Below are 19,517 nucleotides of genomic sequence, written 5' to 3' on the forward strand. Positions count from 1 at the left end.
GACATAGCTATGAATCAAATAATTATGTATGTATGTTATTACAAATAACTATAGCCGTTATGTAATAAGAAAAGTACAGTGTGAGTTGACAGAACTCGGTGGGGATGGTGAAGGATGATCGGGGAAGCCTTACTGCCTTCGTGAAGTGATACCTGGGCTGACATCTGCATTAACTGGGTTAAGGGGTGGGGGGGGGAAGTGAGGGAGAGGAAGGGTCCTGAAGAGAGAGGGAGCGTGGCTCCCTTATGGAATGGAAACGAGGTCAGTGAGGCTGGAGCTGAGAGTCAAGAGGGGACGCAGGAAAAGGATATTCTGCACTAAGAAAACAGATCTAGAAAAGAGCATCCCTTGTCCTGAGAATTAGCGGTAATTGCATTTGGTACAGGCTTTCAATACCTGAGGAGGAAAAGTGGAAGTTTTTGAAGGAAAAGTAGGTTGAGTTTGTATTGCAGGGAGGTTGAGTTGACAAGTTAAATAATCTGGGCTAAGGTACTCTGTGTTAAAGAGAGACTCAGAAAAGTTATTGACCTTGGAGCCTGCTTTCATAACATTTGTTGCCAGATGAGGAGATTAAAAAAAAAACAAAACAGGAAAGGATTTAAGAAAAAAAGTCACTTGTAAGGGCTACGATGTGCACGGACAGCTGGATAACTATCTGCACTGATATTACCACACATTTCGTGGGTCCTTTTATGTGGCTACTTACAAAATGTGTGAGGAATGGAAGCCTTGACTCGCCCTTTTCATCACTGATGCCGTTTGTTGTTGCTTTCTGCCTTTTTTTCTTCCTTGAGGTGTCACCCCAGCAGTACAAAATGACATAGGGAAAAATAAAAGCATCTCTTTTTCATAGTTGGGTTATAGTAACAGATGGTCATGTTCGCTCGGCAAAGACAAATAGCTCAAGTGATAAACACCGCAGGTTTGAGAGGTGGAGGAGAAAGGTTTTTGCCAGGATCCCCATTCGTAGCTGGCTCTGGAAAGACAGCAATCTGCTTTTACAGGTTCCAGCCCCCACCAAGGAGGGGCAGTGGAATTCCAGTGCTGGAAGGAAGGTGACACCAAAAGAGAGGGGAGGAGGCTGCTGGGATACACGTTTCATCACCCCGCGGAAGGAGGGTTCCCGCTCACCCCCACTCAGCTCCTCCGTCTAATCTCCCACCAAGTCCTGTCAGGTGCATTTCCTAAGTTTCTGTCTGTCTCTCCCCTCTTCCACCATTTATTCGGGGCTCCGTTATCTCTTGCCTATGTTACTTCTTTAAAAAAAATTTTTTTTTTTAATTTTCCCGATTCTTTATTGTCTTGATTTCAGTACTGAAATGTTCAAGACAATATCCACAGGATTTAAGTAAGCACAAGATAAACCGCTAAACCTAAATTATATATTTTTCTAAATCCGTTCTAAAGACAATACTTCTTGTTCAGCTTTATTGAGGTATAATTGGCAAAATTGCAAGATAATTAAATGTACATTGTGATGATTTGATATACCTATGCATTGTGAAAGATCCCCCCATTTATTAGCACAGCCATCACCTCGCATATTTACCTTTTTTGTGTGTGAGCACATTTAAGTTCTACTGAGCACATTTCAATATGCAACACAATTATCCACTATAGCCATACATTTTATACATTAGATATTCAGACCTCATTCATCTTATACCCGTACCCTTTTACCTCTCTATTTCTCCAACCTCCAGCCCCTGGCAACAACTTTCTACTACATTCTACTGTTTCTGTGAATTTTACTCATTTTTTTCTAGATTCCATGTGTAACTGATACCACGCAGTTTTGACCTTTCTCTGTCTGGCTTATTTCACTTATCATCCATGCCCTCAAATTCCCTCCATGTTGTTGCAGATGGCAGGATTTCCTTATTTCTCATGACTGGATAATACTCCATTATGACGAATATTCCATATGATATGTGTTCATATATATATATATACATATATATAGTATATATATATGCAGTTATATATATCATACAGTTATATATATATATCATATCTTCTTTATCCATTTGTCCATATCTTCTTTATCCATTGCTTAGGTTTTTCCATATCGTAGCTATTGTGAAAAATGCAATGAACGTGGCAGTCAGATATCTCTTCAGTATTTTGTTTTCGTTTCCTTTGGGTATATACAGGTGGGAATCCTGGGTCATGTCTATGTTATACCAATAGCCTCCCAATACTTCCCTCCCCTTTGCAACTTCTGCCTTCCTTTCTGATAACTATGTTGCTGGCAGCAACATCTTTCTAAAACACAAATCTCATTTGAAACCCAATGAAGGATCCCTGTTGCATTCAGTCTACAAACTAAGTTCCGAAATTCAGCATGAATAATCTCCAGGAATCAGCCCCTTCCTAGTGTGGAACTTCATCTCTGCTTGTAAAAGACAGGTGGATTCTAAAAGAGGGTAGTTGGTTAATTATTCAAAGCTGTGGAAGCAAGCTCAAAGTGAGGCTCACAGGGAGGAAATGCTCAATAGGGTTTTGATAGGTGAGCAGGGGCAAGGAAAGTTACTCCAGTAAGAGCAAACCAGAAGGAGAAAGCATAGGGCTTGGATAATTTAGAACTTCATGAAAACATCAGTTTTTGAACAGAAGTATGTGCATGTGTGATTTCCACCTGTTTGATTTCATCATTAATAATTGTAATGTTATAATTATTTGTTATGTGACAATTTCTCCCTTACTTGGGGGCTTCCTGGGGAAAATAAGCATTCTTCATTCATCATCATTTATCCACAGAGACCCTTATGAGTTCCCTGAGCAACAATGCTAGTAGCTAATGTTTATGGAGAGTTGTTACAAGCCACGAATTGTGTTAAGGCCTCCTTTCAATGACAGCATAGGAGGAGTCTTTTTGATTCCAAGTTGCTCATCAAATGGCATATGATCCATTTGCTGATTCAAAAATAATGGGGACATCAGATTGTGTCCTTAAAGCATTGACTGTTGAGGATTTGAGATGGAAGAGACAATTAGGAGATGAACGAAAGAGTCATATGAATGCTATCCAAGACATTCAGTCTAACTTAAGAGTATTGATCAAATATCTGCTGCGTACCCAACCTTGGACTGAGCAATTAACCAAGTGTTTGTTTCAATACAGGTGTTCCACCTTATTCAAAGCCAGCTTTTCCAATCTGTAAATGAAAATATATTAGTATTTTGATCATCGTGTTTTAATCCCATGCACATAAAAAATCACAGCAGGGGCTCAATGCCATGCTAAGTTCTGTGTCCAATGCCGACCGAGCATGTAGCATAAGAGAGGGCATGGACTGGGAATCAGGAGGGTCCCAGCCCCTATTCTGCTCCTTTCTTACTGTGTGAGCTTGGGTTAGACTCTCCCCACCTTTGTATCTTAGTTTCACCATCTTAAAGTTGAGAGAAATGATCTGGATGGGCTCTCTTGTCTCTTCCACTTTGATACAATCTATGGCTCCATGGCTCCCTCCTCAGAAGTTTCTCTACAAATGCTGTTTTCTTTGCCTCAAATTGAAGCAATTTCCCTCCTAGCCTTGCAGGTAAAAATATCAAGAGAAGCGGCCAGGGCATCGGGGATTTCTCTCCATAAGATAATTATGAGACTTTTTTGGAGGGTAAGACATATTCCTAACACCAAGAGATAGGCCTGCAAAGAGTCTGTTTCCAGGCTCCGTGTTATTCTGTTGGCACATAATATTAGGCAAGGTGCTGGAGAAGTTAGAGAAGACGCCCTGAAGTCACAATATCTGAAATCAGCGGCACCTGGATGGCTCAGTCTGTTGAGTGTCCAGCTCCTGATTTTGGTTCAGGTCATGACTCCAGGGTCGTGGGATTGAGCCCCAAGATGAGCCCCATGTCAGGCTCTGCACTCTGTGTGGAGCCTGCTTGAGATTTTCCCTTTCTCCCTCTGCTCCTCTCCCTGCACTTTTGCTCTCTCTCTCTAATTTTCTTTTAATGTTTTGTTTATTTTTTGAGAGAGAGAGAGAGAGAGTGAGTGGGGGAGTGGCAGAGAGAGAGAGGAAGACAGAGGATCTGAACAGGTCTCCCTGCTGACAGGCTGATAGCAGCAAACCTGATGTGGGGCTTGAACCCAAGAACCATGAGATCATGACCTGAGCCGAAGTCGGACACTCAGCCGACTGAGCCACCCAAGTGCCCATCTATCTCTCTCTCTAAAAGCAAAACAAAGCAAAACAAAACAACCCACAATGTCTGAAATCACATCCCAGCTCTGCCAGTGGTGTGCCCTGGGATGAGAAGCTCACTCTCTCTAGGTGTCATTTCTCTCAACCTCAGAATTGAGACAATGGTACATACAGCATAAGCTGAGTTTTGAGTAAATACATATATAGTGTTTAGAATAGTTTTGGCATATAGTGAAAGCTCCTTAAATATTGTTCTACTGTTACTATTGTGCATATCATTAATCAAAGGGCTACCTCATTTAACAAAAAAGAAAATCAAGACCTAGGGAGGTGATATGAAATTATGACATTTTGATGGTCACAAGAGCAATCCCTTCGCTAATATAGATATACTATATTATATACATGCATATATAATAACAATAACAGAAACTGATATTTGTGTAACATGATAGATTTGCAAGTGTCATCAGATAGGAACTCCTTTTCCTACTTTGCAAGACAAAACCCAGACCTGGAGTGATTAAGTGACTTGCCCAAGGTTGCACAAATAATTCAGAGCAAAGCTGGGTTATGAACCTGGATAATTTAATGCCAAAGCCTCTCCCCATTCCATTAAATTCACCCCATCCCTTGTGCCTTCCTAAACTGTTGGCACCTCAGTTCCATAAGAAAGATTCGGAAGGTTTGGAGATGAGAATGTAGCAAGGTCATTGTATGTGTCAGAGTATCTGTTCGTCTGCATATCAGTCATCCATCTTCCAGTTACTCCCAGTGGATAAGGGTGGGCAGTGAGGGGGTGCTACGCCCTGACTGGGCTTGACTTTGCAGAAGAACATGCCTCCTTTCTCTCTCCAGAGTCTTGCTGGAGTCTGCCTCCCCAAGTGCTCCTTTGAGCCCATAGGGGAACCTTGAAGTTTCCTTTGAAATTCTGAGTCCCATACCCCCAAGCAGATGTGCAAGGACGTTTGCTCACTTAATGGCCTGTTCAAGACGTTTGAGGATCTGCACTATCTCCCTATCAGCCTCTCTGAAACATGCATTATCCATCCGTCCTTGAAGCAGGTCCCCCGGTGTAGTGATTAAAACAGTCCTGTGTTGGATAAACCCGATGCAATTTTCCAAAAGTCATCATCTCGGCATTTCCCCCGCCACAGCAGAGCACCTCGCCTCCAATTTCTGGGCTTGCTCATTTGTTTTCCTTCAGACAATCTTGGAGACACTCTTTCGAGTGACCTCTGCTAAGGGAAGGGAACAGTACACTCTTATCCTGACATTATGCAGACGCAGTGACAAATTGGTCTATTTTTTATGCTTGACAGAAATGGGGGGGGGACAGGAGAAACATATTAACTCACCATATCTTTGGCCACTGGTTGATAGAGTTTGGAAAAGACTTGTTTCTTCTTTCTTTTTTCTTAAGTTTCCCTCCTTATGTCTGATCTCATTGGTTCTTCTTTTAATTAGTCCTGGAATGTGACAATACTTCCAAAGTAAGCTGCAATCTTAGATTTTTGAAGGTAATGTGATCAGAACAAATTTGTGATTACTCTCTTAAACTGGCTTCTTCTTACCTTGCTCCCTACCCACTCTTAAGACACAGTTACTCTCCAAGTTATCTGTGATTCAAATGCTGGATTCCATTTTTCTCCACCCTCTTTTCCATTTCTTGTGTCATTAACTTTTATTGATTCTTCCTCAGAAATATATGTTTTTGTTGATCTCTCTTTGCATTTCTACTGTGTGCTCCTCGTGTGGGTCTATGAGGGGGTGACTCTCTTGCATCGGTGTTTGTATAATTTTTGTGATCTCAATCACATTATCTTGATCACTGCATATCATCTGTTGTTTTGCATTGAATTGTAATGAAGGTAAAGCATGGTCGCTCTACTCATCCTTCCTCACCCAGGTGGGTGTGGTGTTGGTTGGTGTTCTTTCCTGAAAGGTACAGTCACTCAGGGCGCCATTGTCCACGATGTTTCTCAAACCAGAAAGCAACAAAAAGAATGAACTATAGACGGGAGGCGTGATGAAGATTTATCTTTTGTATTCTTGATCATGGAGAGGTCAAGGTGGCTGGAAGATAATTCTATGAGGTGAATTGTATGCTGGAATTGTACACTTAAAAATAGATCAGGACATAGAGGGAGAAAACAGGAAAGTGGCCTGCTAAATCATTCCTTCCTCTGGGCTGTCTTTCTTCCTTATTCCATCTACTGTTACCGGACCCATCTTTCCATACTCTTATTAACTCCTCACTCATCTCTCTCCCTACGTAAGACTGTGAGCTCCTCATGAAAAAAAGAATTCCGCCTTTTCTAATCAATGTACCCTTAGCCCCTAGCAGAGTTCTCAGTTTCTCTTAATAGATACTTAAAACTTTTTAATTGAGTTGAATTGTGACAGCCTTTGGGATCAGAGACTTTATAACAACTTTCATTTGAAAATATCACTTTGTTGAGGTGCCTGAGTAGCTTAATCAGTTAAGCGTCCGACCCTTGATTTTGGCTCAGGTCATGATCTCACGATTCATGGCTTCAAGCCCTGTGTCAGGCTCTGGACTGACAGTGAGGACCCTGCTTGGGATTCTCCCTCTCTCTCTCTCTCTCTGTCTCTCTGTCTCGGACCCTCCCCCCCATCACATGCTTGCTCTCTTTCTTGGTCTGTCTCAAAATAAATAAACTTTAAAATTAAACAGAAAATATCACTTTGTTTTTCTCCTGTGTTTATTTTCCTTTTGTTCTTGTTTGGCATTAAATTTTTTTGTGTATGTTTAATCCTAACAGGTCTAAGCTCTATCATGAAAATTGAAGAAAAGAGAACTGCCTAATACTGGTAGGCCAGGATATTAAATTGGAGAAATATATTGCTTGGAAACTATTGAATTCCAAGCAAGAGAATCCATAAAAGAAGGCAAAACTCCTGGAAAAGTGTGAGATCACTTGTTCAGAGTTTTCGCTTGTATAATCATGTTTGCAGGTAAAAAAAAGAAAAACTCTGATATAAACTGACATATACAAAAATGGTATTTATTATTTCACAGCATGAAATTCAAGAATTGAGATAGATTTGAGGGTGAATAGATTCAACGTCTTCAAGAACCTGAGTTATTTCCATCTCTCTTCTCTGCTGTCTTCAAAAGATACACTTTATCCTCAGACTCATTGTTCTAAAGTTCACAAGATTGTGGCCGACAGAAAATGGGGTGTTGTACTTCCTTATTTACATCTAGTAGGAAAACAAGATTCCTGACTTTGAAATCTATTCTTCCCTTTAGCCAATTAAGTAGGTATGTGGACTCCAAGATGAATAATAGGCACCAACAGGATGTGACACACTCACAGGCTTTTGGCTGGATTTCTGAAACCATCAATGGCAAAAAGGGAAGAATTACCAGGATTGGCTTAGACCAAAGTTTCTCAACCATTGCACTATTGACATTCTAGGACCAGATAATTCCTTGTCCTGAAAATGCTATCCTGTGTATTGAAGGAGCAGCATCCCTGGGTCACTAGATGTCAGTAGCATCCCTCCCCAGTTGTGACAAACAAAAATATCTCCACACGTTGCTATATGTTCCCTTGGAGATAAAGTCGCTTCCAGGTTAAGAACCACTGACTTAGACCAATTGACTTAGACTTAGACCAGTTGACTAGAATATTTGAAAATCAGCCACAATCTCAGCCATAATTAACCATTCCTCTTTTCACAGATTTTCTCCTGTGAGAAATAAGCCTTTGAAGCTGTATTTTTATTTTAAAATAAATGGTTCACTTAAAAGATCTGTATCGTGGGATGCCCATGCACAATCTAACTGGTCTCTGATGTTTGCTTCTAAAGTCAGAGAGTAGAATCTGCAATGGCTACCTGCCACCTAGCTCCCTACTTTTACTTAACATTAATTATGCCACTCTCCAGTATGGTACCTCCTCGATATCCAAATGGGAAAGGTGCTATCTGTGGAGGGCAACCTACTTCAGGGTAGTTGATGTTACTATAAGTGACAGAGACAGAGACAAAAATAGAGATAGAGACAGAGACACAAAGAGAGAGAGAGAGAGACAGAGAAATGAGAGGGAAAAACATGTGAAGTGTGGTAGCAAGCTGCGTTCTCCACACTCCTGGAATAGTTACCATTTGGTTGGCTTCCATTCTGTGGACAGGCATTGTGCTGAATGCTCACTTTGCATTATATCATTTAATGCACAATGATACGAGTGATTTATGCATGTGCATAACAATTTTACAAGTGAGGAAACTGAAGCCAAGAGGTATTTTATGCTTGCCCAAGGTCAGAAACTCTTGCATTTGTGCAGCGAGTATAACATAGAAACACAATTTGAACCCAGTCCTCTGCCACTGTAAACTCGTTTTAGTCCAACGTCTGCCAATATCTCTGTCATTCTCCATTTATGAGCTCAAACCTTCTAGGATTCTGTCATTCACGAGGACAGGGATACTGGACACAGGAAGAAAGAGGAGTGTGTGTGGGGAGGGTCGGGGGGAGAGGCTCTGAAAGGAAAGGGAGGTTATTAGATGAAAGTCTGAATCTGCCTTACAGACTTGTCCCCACCAGGCTGCCTTCTGACTCATGTGATAAATCCTGCTCCCTCAAGTTGCTTTCTTCAGCCACAGCTGCACACAACACAGTAATCACCATCAGAGGGGTCATCTCCAAATTGCGAAGGACAGCACAGCAGAGGAAATTATAACAGATAACACACACCGCCTGTATATATCTGTCATGCAGACAAGAGCTGCATGTAGAATTCTAGCCCCATCCCCTATAGTTCTCCACTGTCTTCCATTTCTTTTGCAATTACAATGGTTTGAACCACATTTTCAAAAGTCTCCCAACTGGTCTCTCTGCTTTTTCTCTTCCCCCCTTCAATACATTTTCCTTAATTGGATTAATTTTTCCCCCGGAACACCTAACATTTCATTTCTCTACTACCAAAAATGAACAAACAAACCAATAAAGAACTATGATAAAAAGAAATCAAGTCATGATTTTTCAGTTCTTTGTGGCAACGTCCCTGGCACAGTATCCCTATCCTTCTATGATCTGGTCTGTTTAGATCTCATTGCTCTCTGTCAGCCCTACCAGATTCCACTGCACTGAGCCTCTGCATTTTACATGTTGGGATTGTGCCCCGCTGCCCTTGCCCAGGCTACTTCCTGCTTAGAAGGCTGTCTGTTAACTCTGTCCGGTTCGCCCTATTTTGGCAATCCTACTTTCTTCTCCAGCATTAATCTGAGAGGCCATTATCATTTTTGGGGCGACCAAAAGGAGGATCAAAGATGTAAGAAATAAGAGCCATGTCACGAAGTTTGTAGGTTGTAGAGCAGGGGACTGAAATCCACGTCTTCTGACCTTCGAATTCTTCGTTTCGTGTCATAATAGTCACTATTTTCACCATTCAATCCAAGCCTGAATATGCATAGCCAAAACTGCACCCAGCCCCTTTCTCCCAGCTGCCTTATCTCCAGACTTCAGCTGCTAATATCAGGCCAGCCCATTTAAGAGCATTATCAACAAGCCTTCTCTCCTGCTTCCTTTGTCCTAAACTCAAAGGAACCATCTCCATGAGATTAATTCCAAAACTGCTATAGCATTTGTAGAGACGATGCCATCTCCAGTTATATTAATTGCCTATTTGGGAAACCCGCCCTGTGTCTGTTTCATATGGCATGCCATTTGGTGTTTATGACCATCATACTGGAGTTAACAGCATATGGGGAGCTCACCCACTCTGAATACTAAGCTTATCCAATCCTTCTCTCAGAACCGACATGAGAAATAACTAATAAAAATGATTATAATAATAGAGGGTCATATAAATGCCAAATGCAAAAGCTATTCTTCATTCTAAAGTTTCTTAATATCTTTTCTCTACCAACATCATAAAAGTAGGGAGGGGGAAGACAAGATATTATACATAAATAATTAGAAGTGTTTCCTTAAGCTTTATTTCAAATCCTTCCATTAAGGGTTAAGATTCAATTGTAGGGTCAACTGGAAGGTGAGGCAAAGTTTTAAGGATAATTGAAGTAGAAATTGTGTGACCTTTGCAAAGACCTCTCTGTGTATTTATGCATTTTTCTCCAACCAGCAATAATAATAATATAAAAAGATACAAGAATAACACTTAACTAAATCAGATGCAGATGGCTGTTTTATCAAGCAGAGGCAATTTTTATCATTTTAAAAGCTTTTGTTTTTGTAAAGGAAAGAAAATGGGCCATGTTCCCTGGCTTTTTTTTTTTTAAGAGAGGAAAAAGCATATGTTTTTTAATTTGAAATGGAGTATTAATGGTGTTATCTCCCGAGAATTGCTGCGCTAGAGTGAATTGTAGAAAATGCATTTACTTGCAAGCTTTCTGGTAAATTCTTCTCTGACTTACAGAGTTAGTGGCATATTATATCAGCCTACCTTTCCAAGACTATACTGTACACACACCCTGAGAGTCAATTTCCTGAGCCTCTTTTACTAGATCATCTTGTTTCCTTTGTTTATATTATTGATTTAGGGAAAATCATTTGGTGAATATTGAGTGTTCACCTAAATGAGAAGGTGGTAATATGCGGCAAGTAGACAGAGAGGGATATAATATGACTGGGATAATAAAACCTTGTATCTGCGCTGCAATTTGTGGCTTGCATTATCCTATTTGAACCTCACGATACCTCTGAGAGTTATGGGGACAGACTATCATCCCAATTTTATAGATTGGAAGTGAGAGCATGGAGAGATTAAGTGGCCTCCTTCCTGTGTGCAGCTGGTAATTGAACCAGGACTACAACCTTCATGAGTCAATCTCATGTTCCCTCTTCTGCACAAAGCTGCCTCTCAATTAACAACCACCCCAATCATTCAGGAACATTTAGGGAGCACCTACTGTTTACTTGCATTAGAGTTGAAACAGTGACAGACATAATGGTGTTTTTAGGTACTGTCCCAGTGCACAGGTGTGTACCATTGGCTCAAAAAGCAAAAGTGAGACGTAGGAACTATTCTGTGAGTAAGATATGATAAGTACGTAAGTATGAACAATTGCAAAACCAATATTGGCTGGTCATGTGGGAGGCCTTACTTGGAAATGAGTAGAAAATTAAGGATGACATTAGCTAACACTTATGGAGCAGTTACCATGTGTCACTTGAGTTGTAACTTCTTTCATTTGTTGGGCAAATATTTTAGTTTTTACCCAGTGAAGGTATTTTGGACACTTACAGGAAAGAAATTCTAGTTCTGGCACTTTTAATTAATGACCAGGAACATGTGACTTCACCTCTTTGGGTCTCGTTTTATTCATCTGAAAGAATGTTTAGAAAAAGTACCCAATTTTTAAGGTTTATGTACATAGTGTGTAAAATAAAATAAAATAAATAAAATAAAATAAAATAAAATAAAATAAAATATTGCCAAATAATAATGGCCCTGCAATAATTTGGGGGTTTTGGTAATACAGTTATTTTCATTATTAGTACTCTGTGATAAGAGCTGGAGATACAGAAATGAATATGAAAATGCCTCTTGCCTTAAGAAACTTCATCTAGTAAGAGAGATTCCCACATCCTTCCTTCTGCCTCCCTTCCTTCCTTCTTTCCTTCCTCTGTTCTTCCTTCTTTCTATATTCTTTTTCCATTTGTTATTCCTTCCTTTCTTCCTTCCCTCACTATTTACTGAGTGCCTCCTTCGTGTCAGACAAAGCACTAGGTCCTTGCTTTTTCAAGAACATATTAGGCATTGATCAAGCCCTGAAGGTGATTTCAGTATAGAGGAGAAATAATTCACAATAAAGAATTATGACAAAGGGTGCACCAAGATACCAGGGGAACATAGTTCAGCAGCAAGAACGTTTGAGAAAGTTATAGAAAGCTCCTCCCAAGATAGGAGAATTATACTGGATCCTAAAATACAATTGGGAATTGGCCAAATAAATGAACATTTGTTACTTTGCTAGGTCTGAACAGTGTTATTCTTCTAGGAGGCCGGAGCCTAGACCAACTGCATGTTTCCCAGGTTCCTACAGCCACTAATCCACCAAGCAGGATTACTCTGACTCCAAACTTCCTTCACCTAATCTAAATGTTGTTTGTTTGTTTTTTGACATCTTACACGTCAGCTTTTCTAGCTGTAAGATCACAAGAATAGTCTAGTGTTTTAAGGTGATGTTTCATCTTGAATATTAAAAACTTTTGGGGAGCCTGGGTGGCTCAGTCAGTTGAGTATCCAACTCTTGATTTCAGCTCAGGTCATGATCCCAGGGTCATAGGATTGAGCCCTATGTCAGGCTCCATAGTGAGCATGGAGCCTGCTTAAGATTCTTTCTCTCTCTCTCTCTCTCTCTCTCTCTCTCTCTCTCTCTCTCCACAACGCCCCCCCCCCACCGCTCTCCCCACCACTTTCTCTCTTTCTCTAAAATAAAACAAAAAAACTTTCATAGATGTTAGAGCAGTGGCCAGCAGGTGTCTATTTGGGGTCTCTTAACTATTTGTATCCTTTCCTTGGGGATTGCATTTTATCCCAAGGCTTCAAAGATCACTGAAAACTCCCAAATGTAGGTACTCAGTCACAAACTCTCTCTAGTTTGGGAATCATCTATTAAACTCCATAAATAAATTTGAATATCTAGTAGATGTCCAAAATCAAAATGTTGATTTTTCCCCATCAATCCCTTGTCATCCCCTAATCAATTAATGGGGTCAACATTTGCCTGGTGGCTCAGCTTAGGAATCTTCACTTCTACTTTCTGGTGCCATCTAACATCAAGTCTTACTGCCCTCCAAAATAGCCTGTACTCTAATGAAACAATGCAGATCAAGGCACCACATATTTATGGCTGTTATAACTATTAGGTAAGAAGTTAATGGGGGAACTTCATAGAGAATGAGTCAGATCAATGGTACCCTAATACACCAATCAACCTTAGTGTCACTGAAGAGTGACCACTAGAACTTGTGTCCCCTGGGATGCAACAGGAAGTCCCAGTCACCATCTATTAACCTGAATGTAATCAAATGTCTAGATATAGCTTTCAAATCTTAGGAAGTACAGGGGATAGAGGAACATGTATGATTACACCATGAATATATAATCAGACAACTACAGAATGTGGGAATGTCTGTGTGACAAAAACCTTACTTTAGAAAAAGATAAAAATAATGCCAATTTTATGTAAGAGATGGAAGAGTTTTCTTTTAGTAGTAATTCAGTCAAAACCAATCTGTACTACAAAATACAGCTTGGTGGTTCCTTGCAGGGAATGAAGGGTCATGCAGTTCGAAGTTATCTGGCTCATATCTGGCTCAAAATTATCTGGCTCATATATGGGTATGCAAAATTTATTGAGCTGTACATTTAGGATTTGCATAAAAGGATTTGCATACTTAAAAACATTTCAATTATTTTATAAAAACAGGGAGAGAAAACTATTATAGATCAAGGTGGATTTAAGAGACAAATCAGCCTAATTCAATGTGCAGATCTCGTTTGGATTCTGATTTGGGGAAAATAACTTGTAAAACACACACATTTTTTGATACAATGGGGAAATACTGAACATGGGTTAGACATTAGATGACAATAAGAACCTTGTAATGTTGTCATGTGTGCTAACAGTAATATAGTAACAAAATAGCAATGAGAAGATGGAGAAAAAGAGGAAGAAATAGTCATGATCTGTTAGAGATAGTTCCTGAATTAATTGCTGGTAAACATAAGATGTGTGATATTTGCTTCATAAGATTCTAGGGCAAGAGCAAAACAAAACTATAGTTCATGAGTTAAATCCAACTTCTGCCTGTTTTTGTCATAAAGTTTTATTAGAACTCACCCATCCACATTCATTTACATATTGTCTAAGGATGTTTTGGCATCACAAGGGCAGAATTGAATAATTGTAATAGTAATTTCTGCCTTCAAGACTGAAAATATTTACTATATGGCCTTTATAGAAAAAGTTTGCCAACCCCTGCAGTAAGAAGAGAGTGAGAAAAAAAAAGAAAGGAAGGAAGGAAGGAAGGAAGGAAGGAAGGAAGGAAGGAAGGAAGGAAAAGAGGCAGGAGGGAAGGAAGAAGGAAAGAAAAAGTGCAGGAGAAAAAAGGAAAGAGAGAGAAGCATAGAATGTTGATAAACTGTGTGATGACTACATACAAATTTATTTTTCTGATCTCTCTACTTTTACAAACATTTGAAGAATTCCATCATATATATATATATCATATATGACTATATATGACATGTATATGACTATATTATGATATATATGACTATATATAAGATAAGATATATATCTTAAGATAAGATATATATAAGATAAGATATATATCTTAAATGTAGGTATCATATATATAATATATATATCTTAAATGCAGACATGTCTTACCATAATTCAAACCATCACGATCACCTGGAATTCTTCAATGGCTTCCAACTGTACTTCCAGCATCCTCTCTTGTCCTCCTACCCTCTTCTCACTAGCCTTAAACCAAGATATCCCTTTAAAATTTAAATTGAATCATGTCACCGTGGATTAAAATCTCCAATGGAAACCCTAAAGTCTTTGAAAAAATTCCACCCTTTGGTCTATAACATGACTGTAAGTGAACTGGCATCCCCCTATCTCATAGGCTTCATTTTCTAACACTCTCTGCAATAGCCTCTTCTTAGTATTTGTGGTAAAGTCCAAACCTATCCCCAAATCAGGGCCTACTACATGCTATTTTACCTGGAAACACTCTTATCTGTCTCTTTGACTTCTTCCATCATACAAGTTTCATTGGAGAAGCCTTCTACCTTATTAAAATACCCATCGACCCCCTCCCTAACTAATTTGAATTCTCTATTACCTTGCAGTGTTTTATTTTCTTCAGAGCATTTACTCGTGGCCTTGTGTGTTTTTTCCCACTAGAAAGTAAGACTACACATAAATGGAAACTAACCTCTCTTATTCCTTACTTCATTTTCAGTCCTTAAAAAAGAAGCAGAGCAGAGGAGTGGAAAGTAAAAAGAAAAGAAAGAAAGAAAGAAACAATAAGCAGGAGCTACCATATTTAAAATAAGTATACAGAGATATTCTAGAAGAATTCTAAAACATAAAGATCTCTGTGAGGTCAAAGAAGCAGAATGCTGATAGTTATAAGAGAGCTCTATAGAGCTAAAGTCCAAGAAGAATGAAAAAAGTAGCAGTTCACCGTGATTCAGTTCACCAGGCTCTTATGGAACCCTTACCGGATAAAAGGTGTGATATGATATTAGGAATTAGGGGTATAGAAATGTCTAATGCAAATTCCTTTATACTCAGTGACAATATTGGTGAGGTTAATAATAGGCTTACCTGCTAACCAGTATTGATCATTTCCCATATTCTGGACCCTCTTCTAAGGACTCCACATATATTTTCCCATTGGCATTTTTTCTCACAACAACACTATGAAGTAAGTTCTATTCGTCTTCAATTAAAAAAAAAAAAAGGAAATTGAAATTCAAGGCAACAGTGACTCAGAGCCAGTGGGCAAAATACTTGTAGACAGCGACCGATGTAAAAGACAGTGTTAGTGAAGTATTTGCTAAATCCCTCTGTAGGATTGAAAGAATAGGAATGATTTATCAGGACATGTCAGGGAAGGCCTCATAGATGAAGCAGGCAGCATTTGGTCTGGGCCTGCTGGGATGAGAAAGGTACTGCTACCTGGAGACTGGGGTAATGGAAGGCCATGAGTACATTACAGAGATGTCAAAACTCAGTTGAGTGCTTAACTGCTGGAGCTATAGAATCTGCTAGTGCTCAAAGTTGGGATCCCATCGTGATATGTACCAGTTCTATGACCCTATAAGCAAGGTCTTAGCCCCAGTTCCCCATCGGGCTGTATTAAGAATTAAGTAAACCTTGCATGTGAAGCCCAGTACCTGGTGCATGGGAATCACTGATTTTTTTTTTTCCAGCTGTTACTCCTTCCAACTTGGGAACAGTAAGTATAGTAAGCATATCACCAAAGAAGTCTGGTGTGATAGAAGTCTGTAAAAAGTAATATGAGATCAGTTCATTGTAAGTGGTGAATGCGAAAAGCTTGGACCCTGTTTCAGATTCACATAAAGGGGAATGAGTGCACAGGGGAGGAGATCCTAGGAAGCTGTGGTTCTAAGATGAACTCAAAAGGGCACCTCAAAGTGTTAAATCTTATTTTTTATCATTATTATTAAGTAAAGTTCGCGGCTAAATAAAACAAAACCTCATTAAGAGTCAAAAAGCTCCCTGACAGAGGTCTTCTGTAGAAGGTCTCAAAATAATGGTGATATTTTTAGAAAGAGCACCCTCCAATTTATTTTTGGAAATATCACTCAAGCAACAATGGGGAGAATGGATGAAGGGAGGTGAAACTTGGGTCAGGGGGTCATTTTGAATGTTTTTGGAATCAAGCAAGTAGTGAACCCCTGAACAAGGAGTTGCAGACAGTTTTAGAAGACGAGGGCAAATGGACAAACACTGGGTCAAAAAGAAAAAAAAAAAAAAAAAAAAAAAAAAAAAAATATGTATATATATATATATATATATATATATATGGCAGAACCAAAACTGAAAATTAGAAAAATAAAATTCAGACACTGGTTTTGATAAAAATTAATCCAGAATTTCCAAAAGTTAATGAAGTTATCCAAAACAACCCTTAGGGCAACTGGATTTACTCCAGAAGACCTGCACATCATTCAGGGCCTAAAGTTGGTGACATTGGTGGCAAGTCTGAGAATGTTAAGACCTATCCCAGGGTGCTGTTGGTGACTTTGCTGCAATATATCTCATGCAGCTAAGAAGACAGAAAAATAGGCATTAGAATGTCAGAGTCAAATATCAGAGACCGGCATTCAGGAAAGGTGATGGGGGTTAACCAATTAAGACTTCCTCCATAGTACATCATATTCTTTTATATCACAGCAGAAAAGTCTGTCTCTGAAGCTTCATAATCCTGTGTTTTCTGTGGAAGCATTTACGGAAACAATTCTTCCCAACAGACCGCGCTGAGTACCACTGTGCAAATGACTGTAGGCCACTGTAGGCCATGTGGGTGATTTCAAGAACAAAGTCCCGGCCTCTTACCTACATGGTTTCTAGCCCTGAATTGTCCAATATGATAACTACTAGACACGTCCAAATCCAAATTGAGATGTGCTATAAATGTAAAAGTCACTCCAGAATTCACAGATGTACAATGAAAAAAACAAAGGAAGTATCTTATTAATGTTTTTATTTGCAGTGCATTGAAATAATAGTGTATTGGATATATTGAGTTAAAATATACTGTTAAAATTGATTTATCCTATTTCTTGTTTACTTTTCTAATGTGGCTACTTGAAAAACATTGCACCTGGCTTTCATCTGTGGCTCATTATATTTCTATTGGATGGTGCTGCTCTAGACTCTGGCCAATTAGATTTCCCGCTGCCCCCTAGTGTAATTGGCATTTCAATGGCTTCATGTCTCACCCCATGCTCATTTGTCAAAACCTACCTATTCCTGAAACCCATGTGAAAGGACATTGCTTCAATTTATTATTTTCTGAAGTCTCTAACTACATATGATATTCTTGAACTTCTCTCTTGAACTTCTAGAGGAATTTATTTGTCCTTATAATGTATTTATCATAGCTCTTTATGTTTTTGTTCTAATTTGTTTTACCAGAATATAAATTCTTTGAAGGCAATCATGTATATAACACATTTTTATGACCCACAGAGACTAGCACAGTGCTTAAATTTTCTTTCTTCTGAATTTAAGTCATTCAAAAACCCTATAATCTATTATGGAGTCGTGATGCTTCCTGGATCCCAGAAATTCTGATGCATAAAGGGAAGAAACTTATCCCTTTGTTTCTGCTTTTGTGATATGATAGCTACTAATGTAGACTGTCAGCAGCTTTGTACGGCATGGGGCGGGGGGGGCGGGGGAAGGATGGGAAAAAAGGAGTTCCTAAGAATAGGGAAGCTTAGACTTGGAACAGAGAGACTTGGAACTTCTCTAAAAGAAAAGCTAACAAAATGTGTATCCATGTACAAAACATGAGAGACAGAGACGGACGGACGAAGGTCAAAAAATGCTGATTTGTTGTTTTTGCTAGGGAATAGCACACAGTTCAATTGGTCATATTTCAGATGTACTACTCCAAGTAGGCTAACTCCTGTAACATGTAACCTTCAACTTTCAAAGGCTTGATGAAATAAAAGCCTAACATTATTTTTCCTGTACAGTACAATCCAATGTGGAGAATCAGAAGTTGAAGGGATGCTTGCTTTACATAGTCATTCAAGGTCCTAGACTCCCTTCATTTTGTGTCTTCTCCCTCTGTTAGGTCACAGGAGAACTTGCCATCCAGCTAGTGCAAGAGGAAAAAGAGAGATTGGGAAGTTTATTAATGGGTCAGTTCTGGAAGTGTCATGTGTAACTTTTATTTACATCTTATTGAACCAAACCTAGTCATGTGGCCACATCCCACTTTAAAGGAAGGGTAGGAAATGCAGCCTAGATGTGGGTTAAAGAGGAGATCAAGTGTGTCGGTCAATACTGGAGTCTCCAGCACAACAGAGCCCATGTAGGATAGGGCTTTGATCATTTGTTCTTTCATTCATTCCTTTAAGACAGGATTTCTCAACCTTGACATTCTTGAGCTGGACAACCCTTTGTTATACAGGGTTATTCTCTGCCTTGTAGGAAATTAACCAGCATCTGGGCCTCTACCTTAATGTGCCAGCACCACTGCCTCCCACCCCAGTCACGTCAATAAAAAATGTCTTCAAATATTTCCATTTGCCCTGGGGGTAGTGCTGGAGGGGATCACCCCTGGTTTGATGTCATATTCCTTTATTCAGTATTTTCCGAATGTCATGAAATATCTCCTATTTGTTAGGGTGGTAGAATTACAGAATTCTTTATTTAATGACATCAGGAGGTTTTTGGTTGTCGTTGTTTTTTTTTTTCCTTCCTGATCCTTTATACACAGCTGTCCCTCAAGCATCACAGCAGGGAGAAACCAACTGTAGACAACAGGTCTAATCTCAATTTTCAGCCCATTTATTTGCCTGCATGTAATATTTATCTCCACTTTCATCTCTCTGGATCTCCTGTCTCATATTCAATCACTGGCCTCTAGATTATCTTCTATTTTTAAATCCCTTTAGTCATCTCATCCTGGAATATTGAGTTCACCTTCTCACAACTCTTAAATCTACATGCTTAGTCCAAGATAATCTTTCTCCTATTCTCTAACAGAGAACAGGAATCGTACAGGAACTAAAAGCATCATACGTACACCAAGTACGTAAAAAAAAAAAAAAAAAATGGCACTCATGTTGTCATTTCCACATCCTGTGC

The 19,517-nt window shown here is 39.3% G+C and overlaps 1 long non-coding RNA gene across 1 annotated transcript; it reads left to right on the forward strand.

The window, feature by feature from the left end:
• Nucleotides 1-15,309: 15,309 nt before the first annotated feature.
• On the forward strand, nt 15,310-17,463 carry LOC109270199 (uncharacterized). The gene is made up of 2 exons (XR_008424422.1): nt 15,310-15,395; nt 17,088-17,463. It is a non-coding gene; the product is annotated as an uncharacterized LOC109270199 (long non-coding RNA).
• Nucleotides 17,464-19,517: the final 2,054 nt, after the last annotated feature.

The sequence above is a fragment of the Panthera pardus genome, unplaced genomic scaffold (genome assembly GCF_024362965.1).
Source record: "Panthera pardus isolate Hobbes unplaced genomic scaffold, ASM2436296v1 HiC_scaffold_20, whole genome shotgun sequence".
Taxonomy (NCBI): Eukaryota; Metazoa; Chordata; class Mammalia; order Carnivora; family Felidae; genus Panthera; species Panthera pardus.